Genomic DNA, 18,970 nt, shown 5'->3' on the forward strand with positions numbered 1-18,970 from the left:
ATATTTAATTCTAATACAGTACACAAGGCTTCTTCGCACTCTACCATAATGATTAAGCACATACAGAGATGCAAACGTGTAATTGAAGAAACTGCTGGCACAAACTATGATTCTGACTCTGTTCCTCGCTAAGTTACTGTATGTGATCACAGCTCGACCCGAGAAATTGTTACCATTGCTGTCTACTCTTCCCCTTTTGCTGTCTTGTCGCAGCTTAAATCTCCTAATTTATTTAAATTGCACTGTTTTCGCCACTTGCTGTTACATAGCAGTCAACTGCCTCAGAGCTGCTCTTGTAAAATCCTGTGAGCACTAAGTATCTTGCAGCGTGGAGCAAAAGCGAAAGCATTTGCGTAGTGCTGGCTATCTGGAAAACACTTTGGTGCCTGTTACTGAGAGCCGATAAAAGAGGTAAAGGTGCCTGCACAAAGAAACATGCCATGCACTTTGTGGATATTCCACTTTCATGTGGAAAATGCTGTATAGGCCAGACAGGGAGATGCCTGAAGGACCTCATAAGGGAGCACCGGACCATTGTCAGCACCCTAGCTGCAGCTAGTCACTTAGCTGACCAGTGCCACCAACACAAATGCTCCCCATGCTTTGATAATGCATGTGTTATAAGGCGGCTCAGTGGTCAAATTTGTAGGAAAGTGTTCGACGCTTTTTTGCGTACTAAAAACAGGTGATAGATGCATTAGCACACTGTCTTTGGCGCTCACAAGGAAATTAGTCACGTGTCTGGATATAAACATTTGCATCAATGATCCATAGTGGTTTATCATGTCTGGTTTTATTTTCTTTATTGGGTTGTTTACTTACTTGTTCGTGCTTACTCACAGGCATACCTGCTGGTCCTTGATTCATTAGGATTCCAGTTAAAAGTCCCGCGCACTGTCCTATTCCCTCCCCTGTCGTATAGAAATTGTTTTCACACCTATAATATTGTCGCTGCAAAAGGCACAGTACCAACTAGCCCAACTCTCTTCTCTAGTTTCTGATTTGCTGTGCATGCTGTAGCCCTCAAACAGTAAATATGAGAAGTTATTCGTGTTACAAGCATGCCTGAATGGAATTCACTTACTTACCATGAAGTAACAGCAAATAACTGCATGCTCCTGCTCCAGCGAAGCTACTTCAATCGAATTAAAAACCTTTGTGACACTAACTGTTGTAACAGTTGGGCCACCACCCACAGCACACAGCATTTCTTTTTTAATGCTCATGGAATGTCAAGTTATCAAAGTTACATTTCTTGATGTACAGATTTCGATGTTTTGTTATGCAGAGGAGCCAGCCAGAAACTTCACATTTCTCAACAACTGCCCTTTACTCTTCTGCAAGGCTGTGCTTCACTCATTGTGGCCACAAACAATCACATTGTTTTAGCACTGATGTCTGCAAACTGACAGTACCATGGTACTGTTGACCATGCTCCACATTGTTTCCTTGAACTGGTTTCAAGCTATGTTTTATTTTTACAGATCTGCAATGAATTCTGTCGCCTAACTGGTGTACCACCTGATGACGCATTGCTAAAGCACTGAACGAGTACGGCGACCATATTCTAAATGCAGCAAGGCTCAAGCGAGCAGCGCAGTCAACTCTGTGCACTGCGCTGGCAGAAATGGCTGTGGAGAACAGAATTGCGAGAAACTGTAAGTCTTTATGGCTCAAGGTCATGCGTTGTTCTAGCGGGCCAAGCACACAAATTCTTTACCTGCAGTGTATTTCAGTTAGTGTATTGCCAGTGTTTATAAGCAGCTTTGGCAAAATAGAAGTTGGAGGAGTCAAGGGATATATGTGCCATATTAAAATTTTCCTGCATCAGCACACCTCATAATGTAGGTGCATAGTCTCATTGAGCACATTTTGCCTCCTATTACACTGTTAATGCAGCTCTTAAATATCCTGATAACAACTAAGTTACAAATATTGAACATGGCAGTGATTATGAATGTAAGCTTCTACTAATGCTAAACGAATAATCACTGTAAGGCAAATAATGCCAAACAACAGTATCTTAAAAACATAACACCATGTTTCACAGAAAGGCAGAAGTGTTGCTCTGTATCATCACTGTTATTTAGGGGTTTTGTTTTCATTAGAAGGACGTTATATCAATAACAGTGTCACCTACTTCTCTAGCAATTTTAATTTATTTTTGTGAAATAATGCATCTAAACTAATAATTTCACATTCAACTTTTTTGTGTAACGGTGATGACTGGCCTGAGGTCACTTAAATATCATCCTACAGGCTGAGATTTCTTCTGAGTTTGCTTTGTATTTGCAGAAAATTTTGTGCATATTGAGGCCACCCACAGTCATGGCTGAAGGGGTAAAGTTATGTGTTGCTCATGAGCTATATTTCAGCTTTAGTTAAGCATGCCACACAGCTATTTGAACATAAAACCCATTTTCATTGAATAGCTTCTGCTGACTGCTAAGGAGCCGTAGAGGGCATTATAGCTGCAGTATGGTGCGAAGCATAAGATTCACTCTCAATTGCTTGTTTATATAGCATTAAAGTGAAGCGCGCTACTGAGTCACGAGGAAGCATAGCAGAAAGGACAGACATGATACCATTCATTGTTTGTTATTGTAGCGTAATGATGCATTTCACTTCAACATGTATAACAAACTAGCCCCGTATTAAGGTAGGAACAGCGCTAAGGACACAAATGGAAGGCACACAAGAAAATGACACATTGTGATGTAACATTGTTTTCTATGCGTCCTCATGTAATCCATGTCCTTAGTGCTCTGTCTGCCTGAATAGGAGTAAAAAACTAGCTAATGTGTTCGCGTGAACTAGCCCTACCCTTAAGCTTTCTAAAAATAGGATTACATATTTCTATGAAAACTATGGTTTTTTTTAATCAGTATCTGTATTTTATGCCTTTGAAATACATAGTTATTGCTAAAGTTTGCCTAAAGCAAGAAAAACAAAGAGGAATGTGAAATGAATAAGGAAGGTTTTCATGTTCGATCCAACCATAGAAAGCCTATGGTTCAACAAACATGTTTCACGGTCAACCATTGCCAAGGGTGGTGCTAGTTAACACTCCCAAGGTCATATCTAATAGACGTACATAAATGCTGAGTGAGGCGAATAGGAGAAAATAGCCCCCATCGCAGCCTTATTGAGTCTACACGCCCGAACATTCTTAAGCAGATGCCCCGTCTCGTTCCTTTCATCACTTTCCGCACTTGCATGAAAAAGAAGCTACAACCAAGCTCGCCTTGGCTTTATTATTTGTAGGCTTCATAACGGTTGTGGTCAACAGCAACAAAAACGGCACTTTACAATTCTTCTCACCTGCACTCGTGGGAGCGCAACAAATCGCGACTCGCAACGATAGTAGCCACGTTTACACTGATACGTTAGAAGTGTACCCTATTCATATGCCGACGCTTGTACCACAACTAAGCTACTCGCCCACTCATAGTGAAAGCATGCCGTACATGGATAGTAGTGAAGACAAATGCCGAAGTTTCTGCAGCGTGCCCACCATGCGTTTATGTCACTGGCAGCTAAGCGCGCCCATCTCTATTTCTGTCCCCTCAAAGTGGTCATGGCTATGTTATTACAACAAACTTGCCGATAGTAGCAATATTATGCATTACTGATACGGAAGAAACTGTGTCAATGCGCATTATGTACTCACGAGAAGAAGAAAACATCGCATTCGGCGTGTCTGGCTTTAGTGTATAGCAGCTGCGCCTTACCAATATTCGCGTACGGGGCAGAAACCTGGAGGTTTACGAAAAGGGTTCTACTTAAATTGAGGACGACGCAACGAGCGATGGAAAGAAGAATGATGGGTGTAGCGTTAAGGGATAAGAAAAAAAGCAGATTGGGTGAGGGAACAAACGCGAGGTAATGATAGCTTAGTTGAAGTCAAGAAAAAGAAATGGGCATGGGCAAGACATGTAATGAGGAGGGAAGATAACCGATAGTCATTAAGGGTTACGGACTGAATTCCAAGGGAAGGGGAGCGTAGCAGGGAGCGGCAGAAAGTTAGGTGGGAGGGTGTGATTAAGAAGTTTTCAGGGACAACATATCCACAATTAGCACATGACCGGGTAGTTGGAGAAGTATGCGAGAGGCATTTGCCCTGCACTGGGCTTAACCAGGCTGTTGCTGCTGCTGTTGATGATGATGATGATGATGAAGGTTTACAGAAAAAAAAATTACGTATTTTGACATCTGTGGACTTGCGATATACCAAGGTGGCAAGGCCATTTGTGGTTCATTCCACGAGAACATTAACGGATGCAATATAGCTATTCTCAGGCTCTTGCTGTTCTCCTCTAAACTGGGTAGTCTGCTTAGAAGAATTAAGTGCCCCTTGTGATCACTATATGTGCTATTGCTAAAGGTTACTGTGATGTGTGCATATCTTTTATTGAGTAAAATTTTTACAAGTTTTTATCAGTTGTGCTGTTCTTCCAGATGTTTACCGGCGCAGACAGGATTTGACGCAAACATGGTGGCAGTGCAAACGGAAACATTTAGGAGGTGAGACAACAGTCGTTTTGGCAATTTGGATGATAGGATGGCCAAGAAATTGCACTTTTGAAACATTATGGGGTGTACCTACTATGCAGACATCACAGCTATATTAAACTGGCAGTATTTGTCATGCCGTGCTTTGCAATTATCTGGTCTTTAGGTATATTTCTTCCGTTGGCATCGATGCTGTATGAGTGCTTTGATTTGGTGAGATTGTAAATTGGTCATTTAATATCAATATTGAAAATTAATTCTTCTGTCCACGTTGGCACATTGAAATAAATGGGCCCTTTTTCTTGGTAAAGAATGAAATTCTTGCTCAAATGCCTGAAATACTACAGTTCCTGATAACCTTGGACTTATTGTAGCTGTTCAGTGTGCCTTCTAAACTGAAGCAGTGTTTCTCAAGGTTGGCCATTGATTGCAGTTAAGCAAATCAGACTTCTGTCTTCTGTTTTTGCCACGTATAGTGCATTGATGCGTTAGAGGTTAATACAGTTATAGTAGTGAAATTTTTGCTCTTGTTGTTTGACTCACTGTAGCGCTATGGGCTTAGTGTTTTTTTTTGGTTGCTAATAGTATTACAGTTTATCATAACATATAATGGTGGCCAAGAGCTGCAGAATATCTAGGCATTTCTTGCGCATGCAGACTAAAATCTATTATCTTGCGAGCTTCCATCTTAGTGTAGAGATAGTCTATTGACTACCCAGACAGAGGTCACAGCAGTTGCTGCAAAGGGTTCGGTTCAGTACCTGGAGGTACTTTCACCAAATGTTGCCATGGTAGTCATGTACACCAGCATTGTCAGTCTTCAGATGAATACCCTAAGAAGGGTCATTGTTGCCATTCCAACGGCTACCACTGACTACCAAGGGGTACTTGCCTGGACCACTGAGGTAGTCACATCAACTCCTGCGTTGGGAGTAATACATACACCTCAGTAGGTCTTGCGGGATAGAGTCACCGGTACTGTGAGGGAGTCGCCCACACTGTATTTCAAAGAGACAACGTGTTACCACTCAAAAGGTCATCATATGTACGACGAGCGGATACACCCCGAAAAGAGTCACTTGCGATACTACCTTTTCTTTAAGAGTGATAGCAAATTCGGTTATAGGCTGAAAGTTGTCTCGTGTCCTCTAGAGAGCGTTCTGCCACAATTTTTTTTTTCAAATCAGCTCATTACTAGCCGAGATAGAAAGATTTCAGTGCTCCGAACCCATGATTTCAGCACGCTGGCTCAACTGCCAAGCAAGACGCTCTCTACTCTCGTCCCGTCTAGCCTACGCAAGCGAAATTCCTTCCCTGCGTTCTCCCATACCGCGATCCTCGGCAGGTCCGGTGATCCTAGGCACGTGATCCTACGTTACGCGAACAAGCAGACGAAGCGGAAGGTCATCTCTCTTGCATGGGTGCGAAGTAAAAAACGAAAACAAAAAAACACGCAGACATTTCATTTGTGTGTTTTATTATTTCTCTTAACTTCAATTCGTAAATTCAAGCAATCGATTGCACAGGTAATAGATGTCGTGAATAAGTTTTGAAGTCACGTGTCACCATGAGTGACCTCACAATGCGGACACGATTACGTAGCGCAGGGTCACAATTGCGTCGCCGTCCGGCTTGGAGCGCGGCGGCCGCCAGTGAAGAGGGAAGCGACGTTCGGATTGAAATTTCAAATCTTTCCGCGGCGCGTAGCGATGTAATACTTTGCAGACACCATTGTTACCGCGCAATGTGTGCTGTGCGCTTGTCCGCTAAAAATGGCCGGACCTGGTGAAGGGCCCTTTAAGGGGTGAGAGCTTCACAAAAGTGTTTGCTATTAGTGCACAAACATCAAGCCGATCTTGCGGAAAAACCGTTTATCTAGTTATTCCATTCATCCGTTGCTTGAATTGAAAACCAGGTAACCGGAATGACCGGTTATTCGTTTTGTTATTCGCTTGATAGTATCCTGATATTCTGATATTCGCATTGCGGGATACTTGTTTTTCTGTACTTGTGCGGAAATTACCGCTTTTTCTTTCTCGTAATATTATATTTGCAGGTATTTTTGCAACAGCTTGTGCAAATCCGATATCTGCTCTGGTTACCTCCGTACCCCTATATTTCTAAATTTATTTTTCGGATTTCCTGTGTCCGTATATTCAAATTTGCAGCTAAAGGGCTGTTTAAACCAAACATCCAGAATATCCAGTTCTTGGAATCCAGATAACTACCTCACAAGCTTTCGAGGACGAATTCACTTTCCTCCGGTTAAGCCAGAAAGTCAGTTTGAACGATATTTGCAAGCCCCAGTTGCCCTGGCAGCAAGCATGTTTGGAAGACGAGTGACAGTGCTGCGAAAAGCCGCACGTGACTTCCGCCAGATTCTCTCCGAAGCACTCGGGTTATTGGGGACCTTTCCCACACCATCGTCGCTCTATGGGCTGCTAGAAAACACGAAATAGAACTTGTCTGTTGGTATTAGAGCTACCCACCTAACAGAAGTTTACGGTACAATAATAGGCTTTCCTTAGGTAAAAAACTGTACCCGATATAAGGTATAGACGCCTGCGTTTTACTCTGTGCATATTACGATCTAAAAAAAAGTCCACGCTTACAAGCAACGCTGCGTTCGCATTACCGTGCGGAACGGCAGAACCGACGCCAATGGTGCGTCCCTCAGTGTATGACACCAATCACTGCGGTCTGAAAGAGCATCGGGCGACACAGTAATTCCCGTCTTTACTTGTAGCCTCTATAAGGTCACCTACCACCCCATTTCATACCTGGCTGCACTTCTTCGCTTCCCGTTCTACCTGTTTGCCGGCTGATTGCTGCATTGTAGATGGAACAAGAACGACGTAGCGTCGCCAGTCAAGGAAACGCGATAACACCTTTGCTGCGGTAAACTTCGGCTGTGAAGTCATGGACGCGGGCTATAAAAATGACAACGTGTGGGATGCCAGGTCGCAGTCCAGCGGAGCATCAAGAGATACAGCATCTGTCTTCCTTCCTTATAGCCTCTGTCCAGCGACCTACCGCCCTGCTGCCTACCTGCCTGCGCTCCGCTTCCAGTACTTGTTTGCCGGCAGAGTGCTGTATTGTAGATGGTCAAGAACGACGTAGGGTCGATAGACGTTTGAAAAGCCATAACAACATTGCTGCGGTAAACTCCGGCGGTGAATTCGCAGACGCTGGACATAAAAGTGCCAACGCTTGAGATGCCAGATCGCAATCCGGTGGAGCATCGAGGGATACAGCAACTGTTTCTTGCTCATAGCTTCTGCCCAGCCACCTACCGCCTTGCTGCTTACCTGCCTGCACTCCACTTACTGTTGTACCTGTTTCCCGGCGGAGTGGTGTATTGTAGATAGTCAAGAACGATGTAGCGCCGCTAAACGTAGGAAAAGCGATAACGCCTTTGCTGCGTAAAGGTGCGGCGGTGAAGTCACGGACACAGGCTATAAATCTGACAACGCTTGAGCGGCCAGGTCGCAGTTCGGTGGAGCATCAAGGCATACCATCACTGTCTTTATTGCTCGTAGCTTCTGACCAGCCACCTACCACCCTGCTGCCTACCTGCCTGCGCTCCACTTCCCGTTGTACCTGTTTGCCGGCTGAGTGCTGCATCGTAGATGGTCAAGAACGATGTAGCGCCGCTTGTAGTGGCTGCACGTCTACCGATAACTTACACGTGCGCTACTGCGACACGCCCCTTTGATAAGAGCTTATATACCTCGCCGCCGAGCGTAACCGGCGCACTTTTTGCCAGCTTATCACAGCTGGCGGCCCAGCTGTGCTGGCGCTCGGTAGTCACCTTCTCAATGGAATAAAGCAATTCCCTTTGCGTACTTTTCCCTGCAACCGCTTGGTTCCTGTCTGCCTGGAACACCACACCAAAAGTAACTGTTCCTTGCTCACAGCCTCTGCCCAGCCACCTACCGCCTTGCTGCCTGCCTACCTGCGCTCCACTTCCCGTTGTACCTGTTTGCCGGCCGAGTGCTGTATTGTGGATGGTCAAGAACGATGTGGCACCACTAAATGTAGGAAAAGCGATAACGCCTTTGCTGCGGAAAGGTGCGGCGGTGAATTCACGGACGCGGGCTATAAGAGTGACAACGCTTGAGTGGTCAGGTCGCAGTTCAGTGGAGCATCGAGGCATACCGTCACCGTCTTTCTTGCTCATAGCCTCTGACCAGCCACCTACCACCCTGCTGTCTACCTACTTGAGCTCCACTTCCTGTTGTACCTGTTTGCCGGCTGAGTGCTGTATTGTAGATGGTCAAGAACGATGTGGCACCGCTAAACGTAGGAAAAGCGATAACGCCTTTGCTGCGCAAAGGTGCGGCAGTGAATTCACGGACGCGGGCTATAAAAGTGGCAACGCTTTGGATGCCAGGTTGCAGTGCGGTGCAGCATCGATGGATACAGCAACTGTCTTCACTGCTCATAGCCTCTGACCAGCCAGCTACCACCCTGCTGCCTACCTGCCTGCGCTTCATTTCCTGTTGTACCTGTTTGCCGGCTGAGTGCTATATTGTAGATGGTCAAGGACGATGTAGCGTCGCTAGACGTAAGAAAAGCGATAACGCGTTCTATTAAAACGAAATATAACATGTATAGGAAATTAAAAAGGCAACCTTATAACACTTCCTTGAAGGAAAGATACTCTGAGTATTCGCAAACTCTTAATAGAACAGTTTATGCAGCAAAGAAAGCCTATTTCAGCAATCGCATTGAACAAAACGGGAAGGATTCGAAAAAAAACTGGTCCCTTCTCAACCAGTTTCTAGGGCGAGACATAAAACCACATCCCCCAGAAAAAATAATATACAATGATGTTGTGTACACTACATCGGAAGGTATCTGTAATGCTTTCAGTGCCTATTTTTCATCCAACATTAACTCAACTGGTAAGGATTTTGATGCAACGTACATTCCACGTACAAATGCCTCTTTTTACCTTTACCCTACAGATGAGCTTGAGGTGGCTTCAGTTATTTCTAATTTGCGAAACACAGCCTCTGGAATTGATAATGTTTCGGCGCATGTCGTTAAACTTGTAACTGACATCGTGTCACCAGTTCTCGCGCATATCGTCAATACTATATTCGTCACGGGTGTGTTTCCAGAACGGATGAAAATTGCCAAGGTGCTGCCACTGTACAAGTCAAAGGACAAGCATAGAATAGGAAACTACCGTCCAATTTCAGTGCTACCGTTCTTCAGCAAAATACCCGAAAAAATATTCGCGAAGCGCCTTAATGACTACTTGCACAAGCACAACATTCTTTCTCGGCACCAATTCGGTTTTAGAAACGGTCTTTCCACACAAACTGCAGTCTCAACATTTACAGACTTAATTAGAAAATCAATAGACAGTGGTGATCTGGTCGCGGGATTGTTCATAGATTTTGCAAAAGCTTTCGATTCCCTCAATTACTTTATATTCAGCGATAAATTGCTTCGTTACGGAATTAATGGAATACCTTTGACGTTAATTCGCAGTTACTTAGAAAATCGTCAACAAATTGTTCAACTAGGTGATTTTCAGTCCAACAGCACCGTTATTAACCTTGGCGTTCCCCAGGGATCCGTACTTGGACCTTTATTTTTTTACTCTATATAAATGACCTGCCTTCGCAGCTTGTGTGTGCTACCCCTGTACGCTATGCAGACGATACTAACCTTATTATAGCAGATTATGAAGAACGCAACCTAATTAATAAACTTAACTCTGAATTACAAATTTTGCACCGTTGGTGTACAATGAATGCCCTTCACCTTAACCCAACTAAGACAGTTTTTATCTTATTTCACTCTGAAAAAAGGAAAACGGCTATTCATTCAGATGTCGTTTACAATAACCATCCTATGAAACAATCTAGTGAGACAAAATTTCTTGGTGTTATTATTGATAACCATTTAAAATTCCGCCTTCATGTGCGTTCCGTAGTTCAAAAGGCTTCATATGGCTTGCATGTGCTGTCGAAATGTCGAAACTATTTCCCTCCCCACATACTTATCAATCTTTACTACGCATTTGTTCACTCTCACATTAATTACTGCTTAGCGAGCTGGGACTGCACATACAAAACTCATCTGTCACCAGTGTTTACACTTCAAAAAAGAGCTCTTCGCATTATAGGGCACGGCACACGCCTGAGGGACAGCATGGCTGAAAAGCTACTGCTCGTTTTGCAGGTCACGTCGTGGTTTTCGGGTACAGCGATCACTTGGGATGGATTGCCATCCTGCCTGCCGTATCATCTCGACAACGACATGCTATCGGATGCGACAACATGCAAGCTGCATGGCCCGTCATTCCTACTTGGCCGCATGGGGGACATCACGGATTTCCGATTCGTCGACAAGCTTCTTTCGAGAATTACGTCATCGGCGGAACTTCTACAAAGGCAGCACCTCGACACCCACGGCCTCAGAGGGCACGGCACACGCCTGAGGGACAGCATGGCTGAAAAGCTACTGCTCGTTTTGCAGGTCACGTCGTGGTTTTCGGGTACAGCGATCACTTGGGATGGATTGCCATCCTGCCTGCCGTATCATCTCGACAACGACATGCTATCGGATGCGACAACATGCAAGCTGCATGGCCCGTCATTCCTACTTGGCCGCATGGGGGACATCACGGATTTCCGATTCGTCGACAAGCTTCTTTCGAGAATTACGTCATCGGCGGAACTTCTACAAAGGCAGCACCTCGACACCCACGGCCTCAGAGGGCACGGCACACGCCTGAGGGACAGCATGGCTGAAAAGCTACTGCTCGTTTTGCAGGTTGGTTCATGGCCTGATTCTATTTCCTATCGCAGTGACGATAGATTTCTCGTAGTTCTGCCGTGCCCTCGCAGATGTCGCGCCATTTTGGTTGACTGCTGGTCAGTGATGCTGTTGTTGTTAACATCGGGGGATATCGAGGAGAATCCAGGGCCCCTGACGGAAAAATATTTGAAAGCCATTCTAGACAACCAGGCAGAAACCGACCGAAAACTTAATTCAATTCAAGAACAAATTGGTGTTCTCTCAGCAAGGACAGAAAAGCTGTCAGATTACCTTGTGGTAATCCAGGAGCTGACCACAACAATAGATAAGCTCGAGGATACTGTCAGGCAACAGGCCAAAAAATTAGTTGAGTTTGAAAACCGTGGGCGGCGTAACAACCTTTTAGTGTTTGGTGTCCCGGAAAAGGCGAACGAAACAGAGTCAGATCTCAGGGCAGCTGTTGTAGATAACATTTTTAAAAAAGAACTAGGTGTCCATGTCCCCACAATAGAAAGAATTCACCGTATTGGAAGGAAGAAGCCAGAAAAACATAGACCTATCATAATGAAATTCTATGACAGCAGGGAAAAGGACAGTATTCTAAAGAATTGCAAGAAACTTAAGGGAAAATCTGTTCACGTCAGCAATGATTACGCAAAAGAAACTGCAGACGTTAGAAAGAAACTATGGAAATCTGCTATTGTAGAAAGGGACAGCAAGCAAAAGGTGTCTCTGGTTCATGATAAGCTTAAGATTGATGACCGTCTATATGCCTGGGATCACAGTCGCAACGAGCGTATTCTTTGCCAAGAACGCCGTGATAAGGGCCGCCATAGCAATCGCAACGTGTCAGGGGAAGCTTGCAATGACAAGGAGGGCATGCCTTCCTGCAGTTCAAATACAGCATAGCTCAGAATCGTTTCGTTCAATGCTCGCAGTATTATTAACAAGGTTACTGAATTAGAATGTCTGTTGTTATCTGAGCGACCACACGTCGTTTGCATTACAGAAACATGGCTCAACAGTGCTATTTCTTGCGACTGTATTATCCCACCTGGCTACACAATGTTCAGGTGGGATCGGGACTCTCGTGGTGGTGGTGTGGCCATTATTGTTAAATCATCGCTGACAGCCTGTACGGTTATGTGTGACATGTCGGAATCGGTGTGGTGTAAAATTATGTTTTCTGGCATGTCGTATCTCATAGGAGTCGTCTATAGGCCTCCAACTACTTCACCCGATTTTCTAGATATGTTAAATACGTTTCTTTGCTCACATGTAAACAGGAACACCAGGCTAATAATGACTGGTGATTTTAACTTGCCACATATCGATTGGGAACTTATTTCGCCTGGGAATAAAGAAATTTATAGTGCCGAAAAATTATTGGATATCACATTTTTTCATAACTTAAGGCAAATAGTGAAGGAAAACACACGTATAACGTCCCAATCACAGTCATTGCTTGACTTGGTGTTCCTTTCCCATAAAGTAGGCGATTATGAAATGGCAGTCACCGATGGTATATCCGATCACAAAATCATTTTGCTGAATGTGCTTACTTCTACACCACCACCTACAAAACCTACTGTACGTGTTGAAATCAAAGACTATGCTAAGGCCGATGATACGTCTATTCTAGATTATTTAGAAAAGTGTTTCAACGAATTTGAAAATGTCTCCGAGATCGAAACAGTTGAAGATTTGTGGCAGCGCTTTCAAGCTATTATTAAAGTCTGCATAGATCAGTTTGTTCCGACCCGACTCAAGAAAACGAAGCGGAGTAACCCATGGATAACTAGGGATATTGTTCACGCGAAACGGAAATTAAAAAGGCTGCGCAAAGGAAAAGCAGATCCTAGGGAAATACACGCAGTACGTCAGGGAATAAAGGCTTTGCTACTCAGTTCGAAACAAACATTTTTTAATCGCACTCTAAGTGATTTTCTTAAGACATCCCCAGAAAAATTCTGGCGTTATTTAGACCGCAGAAACGAAAAAATAAAGCAAATGACGGTAGGAAATCGTGTAGTAGAAGAAAAAGGTGTTATCGCTGATGGATTAAATAAATATTTCCAATCAGTATTCACGCGCAGTGATCGACCATTTCCAGTAGATGATGGGGAATCTTTAAGCGAAAGTTCCATGGATGCTATCAACTTTACTCAGAGGGGCGTATTCCAGCAGTTGCTACAGTTAGATGACAAGAAGGCTTCTGGGCCAGACGCAATACCTACTGGCTTTTTGAAAAGGTATGCTGAGTGGATATCATTTTATTTGGTAATTATTTTTCAGAAATCACTAAGCACCCATTCCGTGCCACAGGACTGGCGTTGTGCAGTAGTTATCCCCATATTTAAAAGTGGCAATCGTACTATAATGAATAACTACCGTCCTGTATCCCTTACGTCAGTTTGCTGCAAGGTTATGGAACACGTCATAGCAAAACATATAATCACCTTCCTGGAATCAAATGGCCTCCTTTGTGCATGCCAGCATGGGTTCCGACGGGGACTTTCCACAGTTACGCAGCTCATTGAGACATTACACGATTTTTACAAAGCTATGGACAACCGTGAACAAATGGATGTTATATGCGTTGATTTTGCCAAAGCCTTTGATAAGGTTCCCCATCATAAATTACTTTTTAAACTGTACAAAGCAGGTATAAATGGCGACGTTCTAAAATGGATTGAAAATTATTTAACTAACCGCAAGCAGGCAGTTCGCGTTGATGGGTCCGAGTCTGGTTTTGTAGATGTATATTCAGGAGTACCACAGGGGTCCGTGTTAGGGCCAACACTTTTTCTGCTTTACATCAATGATGTAGCAACCGCTTTAGATAGTTCTGCTAAGATAAAACTCTTGGCAGATGACTGCTTGATTTTTGCGCCGGTATCTTGTTTAGAGGATCAGATTAAGCTCAACCGAAACCTTCAGGCGTTTGGGAGTTGGTGTGACAAGTGGGAAATGCGAATCAATTTTGATAAGACCACATACACGCATATCACTGCAAAAAAGAATATTTTTACTTTTCAGTACGATATTCAAGGCTACAATCTAGTTAATGTTCCTTGTTTCAAATATCTTGGTGTCTCTATTTCGCATGATTTAAAATGGCACAATCAAGTAGAAAGAGTGTGCTCTGCGGCACAGAAGAAATTGGGTTTTTTAAGAGCAAAACTGGGGAGGGCAACAAAAGATGTTAAACTGCTGGCTTACAGATCTCTTATTCGACCATCCCTAGAATATGCGTTAGTAGCATGGGCGCCCCATCAAAAGGTAATGTGGGCCAAAATAGAGAAGGTGCAACGCCGGGCGGCGCGCTTTATTTGCTCGAAATATAGAAGGACAGACTCAGTTTCGGCGATGTTAAAGTCTTGCGGTCTTGAACTATTGGAAAATCGGTGCAAGAAGCAGAGAGTAAAAACGTTATTTCAAATAATTCATGGTGAACTAAAAATTAATAAAGAGTTGTACTTAAAACCTCCAGGCAGACTGAGCTCCCGCTTAAGTCATAGTGAAGCTATTAAACCGTACTTGTCCCGAACCAATGCCTTTCGTTGTTCGTTCTTCCCAGATTCAATAGAGCTGTGGAACAAGCTGCCCGCAGAAATTGTTCGCAGTTCTGATACTGCATTGTTTACAAATGCAATCAATGTTCTTTACTAAAACTGTACCATGCGGATATTGTGAAGTGTTTTTCTTTTCTTTTTTTTCTCTTTTTCCTTTTTTTCTGTTTGTGTGCGTGCGGCAGCTGGTTGAACATTTGAATACATGCCTTACAGTCTGTATATAGTATCTTGTATTGTATCCGTAGGACACTGTAGTGTATGTGCATATTTCTTTTGTATTTGGCTGTTTTGTATGAACGTATATGTAACATCCCTCCCTGTTATGACCCTCAACTGAGAGTTGACAGTATTTCTAAATAAATAAATAAATAAATAGCACCCAACAGTATGCATATTAATGCCATCTTCGACTGGTCGTTTCCGAGCGCTCTGGAGCGCTCTAGCGAGCGGCGTTGTCTTCGGCTGGTTGAAAGAGGGTGCCCGCCCTGCGTTCGGCTGGTTCTTCTCGATTGCTCTCCTCCACCTTCGAGCGCTCTGAGGTGCTCCGAGCCCTGTCGTCGGAGCAGTCGTCGAAATTGAAACGTCATCGCAGATCCGCGTTGCTGCTGTTGGCGACGGCCCACCGTAACCTAGGCAACCTAGGCCACTGCGACGAACGGTCGTCCCGCCGGCGCGTCCGCCGGTTTTCCCGGCAGCGCCGGGAGCTTTCGATAAGCGAAACATCGGACGTTGGTAGTAGTCACGTGGTTTAGCATCTGCCATTGCCTCCTCCGAGAGCGAGTCGCACGTTTGGCTTGCGCGCTCGTCCTCTACCTCTGAGCTCGGGGAACGCCGGATCTGCCCGACTCTGCTCCGGGGGATGGAAGCGACCAGCCGAAGATAGCATAAGAGTGAAGATTTATTTAAAACCCTTAATATTCTCAACATTTACGATTTGACAACATACAACATCGCCTCCGTCATGCATCAAATAGGTCATGAAAAACTGGCCTTGACAACAGTCTCGCTCCGTCCCTCACTTCGCAATGTTGGAAACACACCTCGCTGTCGTTTTTTATTGCCTAAGGTAAATACTAATTACGGTCGCTCTACACTACAGTTTACAGGTACCTCAGTTTGGAATAAGCTTGATAGTGAGCTAACCACTCTAAGAACATTGCATACATTTCTTAAACGATTAAAACTCTCACTTATTAACAATGCGTAACACTGCGGCTGCTTGCACATGTCCTCACTTTTTTTTTCATGTGCCGATATTTTCGATGACGTAACAAAGAAAATTGTTAGAAAAATGTATCTCATTTGTGAAATGTTCCCTACTACTGTATTTTCTTGTTTTACTTATTCAGCTATTTAGGTTTTGTGTGATTTTGCAGTACAAAAAAAAAACAGCTGCCATAGAAGTGTTTTTTCCATGATAACAATCGGTAGGGACCCTTTAACAAATTTGTTGGGTCCCAAAAGTGTGTACTTTGCAATTGTATACATTCATTATGTTAAATAAACTTTCAAACTTTCAAACCGTCTTTCTTGCTCATAGCCTCTGACCAGCCACCTACCGCCCTGCTGTCTACCTGCTTGAGCTCCACTTCCTGTTGTACCTGTTTGCCGGCTGAGTGCTGTATTGTAGATGGTCAAGAACGATGTGGCACCGCTAAACGTAGGAAAAGCGATAACGCCTTTGCGCAGCAAAGGCGTTATCGCCTTTGCTGCGCGGACGCGGGCTATAAAAGGCTATAAATGCGGGCTATAAAAGCCTGGAATAAAAGGCGGGCTATAAATTCGGGCTATAAATTCGGGCTATAAATGGCGGGCTATAAATTCACGGAGGCGGGCTATAAATGCGGGCTATAGGCGGGCTATAAATGCGGGCTGTAGGCGGGCTATAAATGCGGGCTATAAAAGCCCGCAATAAAAGGCGGGCTATAAATTCACGGACGCGGGCTATAAAAGTGGCAACGCTTTGGATGCCAGGTTGCAATGTGGTGCAGCATCGATGGATAGAGCAACTGTCTTCCCTGCTCATAGCCTCTCACCAGCCAGCTACCACCCTGCTGCCTACCTGCCTGCGCTTCATTTCCCGTTGTACCTGTTTGCCGGCTGAGTGCTATATTGTAGATGGTCAAGGACGATGTAGCGTCGCTAGACGTAAGAAAAGCAATAACGCCTTTGCTGCGGGAAACTGCGGTAGTGAAGTCACGGACAGGGCCATGGAAGTGACAACGCTTGTGATGCCAGGTCGAAGGGCGATGGAGTATCGATGGATACAGCAGCTGTCTTCCTTGTTCATAGCCTCTTTCCAGCCACCCAGAGCCCTGCTGCTTATCTGCCTGCGCTCCGCTTCCCTGTCTACCTGTTTGCAGGCTGAGTGCTGTATTGTAGGTGGATAACGAACGACGTAGCGTCGACCAACGGACGAAAAGCGATGACATCTTTGCTGCGGCAAACTGCGGCCGTGAAGTCAGGGATGGTGGCTATAACAGTGACACCGCTTGTGATGCCAGGTTGCAGGTGGTGGAGCATCGAGGGATACTGTAACTGTCTTCCTTGCTCATAGCCTGTGTCCAGTCACCTGCCGACCACTTGCGTGCCTGCCTGCACTCCGCTCTCTTGCCTACCTGTCGGCTGGCTGAGTCAAGCTTCACACCCATGTCACCATGTCACGTCCATTGGTGCAAAAATGGCCGCTCATGGGTACACCAGCACCCCGAGATGCTAAAGGGCTTGCTTACGTATGCGTGACGTTGAATGACGTCATACATAAGTAAGCGTGACACGCGCCAAGCTTTGCGAGCCAAATGTGCTCGAGCTCCTTCTAGTTATGTCCTTGTTTATGCGGTTATTGTCAATTGTGAACCCAATGAAACTGACTTGCAAGGAAGGCAGCATAGAAAGGCAACACTTCTAGGCACGAGCTAAGCAAGCATAATTCGTAGTGCAAACATACTCGTGCAAGTACTTTGTCTTTCATTAGAGCAACGTGCGATCCAAAAAGCACTGGCTCAATTGCAGAGTTCGCGATAGAGTGTGCGGCAAGTATGGTTTTCAATTCCATGTTTTAATAAATCAACAAATAAATGCAGTGTATAAACAAAGCAGAAATTTTATGTCACAGGCAGCACAAACAGTACCACTCGCCAATCATCCCTATGGTCGCAGTGCAGATAGTAAAAAGCCCCCCGAAGTGCCACAAACGTTGCCAGGTAGGATATTTAAAGGGACCCTGAAACGCTTTTGACGATTTTCTACAAACGTACTGAGTCATTAGAGTAGGTCCTTCTGATCATTAATTGACACATCTAAGTGCTCTGCGTAAAGCGTGTAATTTAATATAAGGTTTTAAAAATCCACATCGCTGCCGATCGCAGCGCACTGCTCGGCGGAATTTTAAGCCGCCCCTACCCATATGACCGAAATCACCCATATGACGTCAGTGGAGCGAGCTATCCGATTGGCTGACCAGGGCGCGTGATCGATAATTTTTCTAACTTCATGGTAAACAAATAATCTTCGTCATAATTGGCATGTTAGTTAATTCGTTTTTATAAAAAGAAAGTTACATAAAGAGAATGCACAAGAATAATCTTTCAGTACACTTAAGCACTTCCGGCACACAGCAAGTGTCGTCTGCTTGTGTTACAACGTACTACATTTTGACGAGAGCTCTGCGGTCAGAGTTGGTCTCGGTCTTTTCGCGAGCACTATGATTCGACTTTGTTGCATTGTGGGCTACAAACGTAGCGACTGGCAATATGTCAAGCTGCGACATCGTGTCCCTCTGCAAGGCAGCGTACGAGCGAACCGGCTGCGGCGCATCGGACTGCCGCTATCCCATCGGCGCCAGGATTTGCGCGTTTGTGGCCGTCACTTTACACTTGAAGATTACTAACGCAATAGCGTTTCGCGAGTCCCGTATTAGGGCGGCAAACGTAAGCGCAAGAGGACAGGGTCTGGCCGCTTGACTGTGCCGTAACGGGATGAGCCGAGATGAGCAGAAGGGCAAATGTGAATGGTCTGCACGGTGCAGCCACCTGGTGGCATAGAGCTCAACCATACAAAGTAGCAGCAACGAAGCGTTTTCTTCTTTGCTGCTGGTGCGTATTTTT

General features: G+C 44.7%; 1 protein-coding gene across 1 annotated transcript in view; it reads right to left on the reverse strand.

Moving 5' to 3' along the window:
• Positions 1 to 18,970, reverse strand: part of LOC139047299 (uncharacterized) — a 1,527,628-nt gene that overhangs the window by 1,235,125 nt on the left and 273,533 nt on the right. The gene's annotated exons all lie outside the window — the stretch shown is intronic.

Source organism: Dermacentor albipictus, chromosome 7, assembly GCF_038994185.2.
Source record: "Dermacentor albipictus isolate Rhodes 1998 colony chromosome 7, USDA_Dalb.pri_finalv2, whole genome shotgun sequence".
Classification (NCBI taxonomy): Eukaryota; Metazoa; Arthropoda; class Arachnida; order Ixodida; family Ixodidae; genus Dermacentor; species Dermacentor albipictus.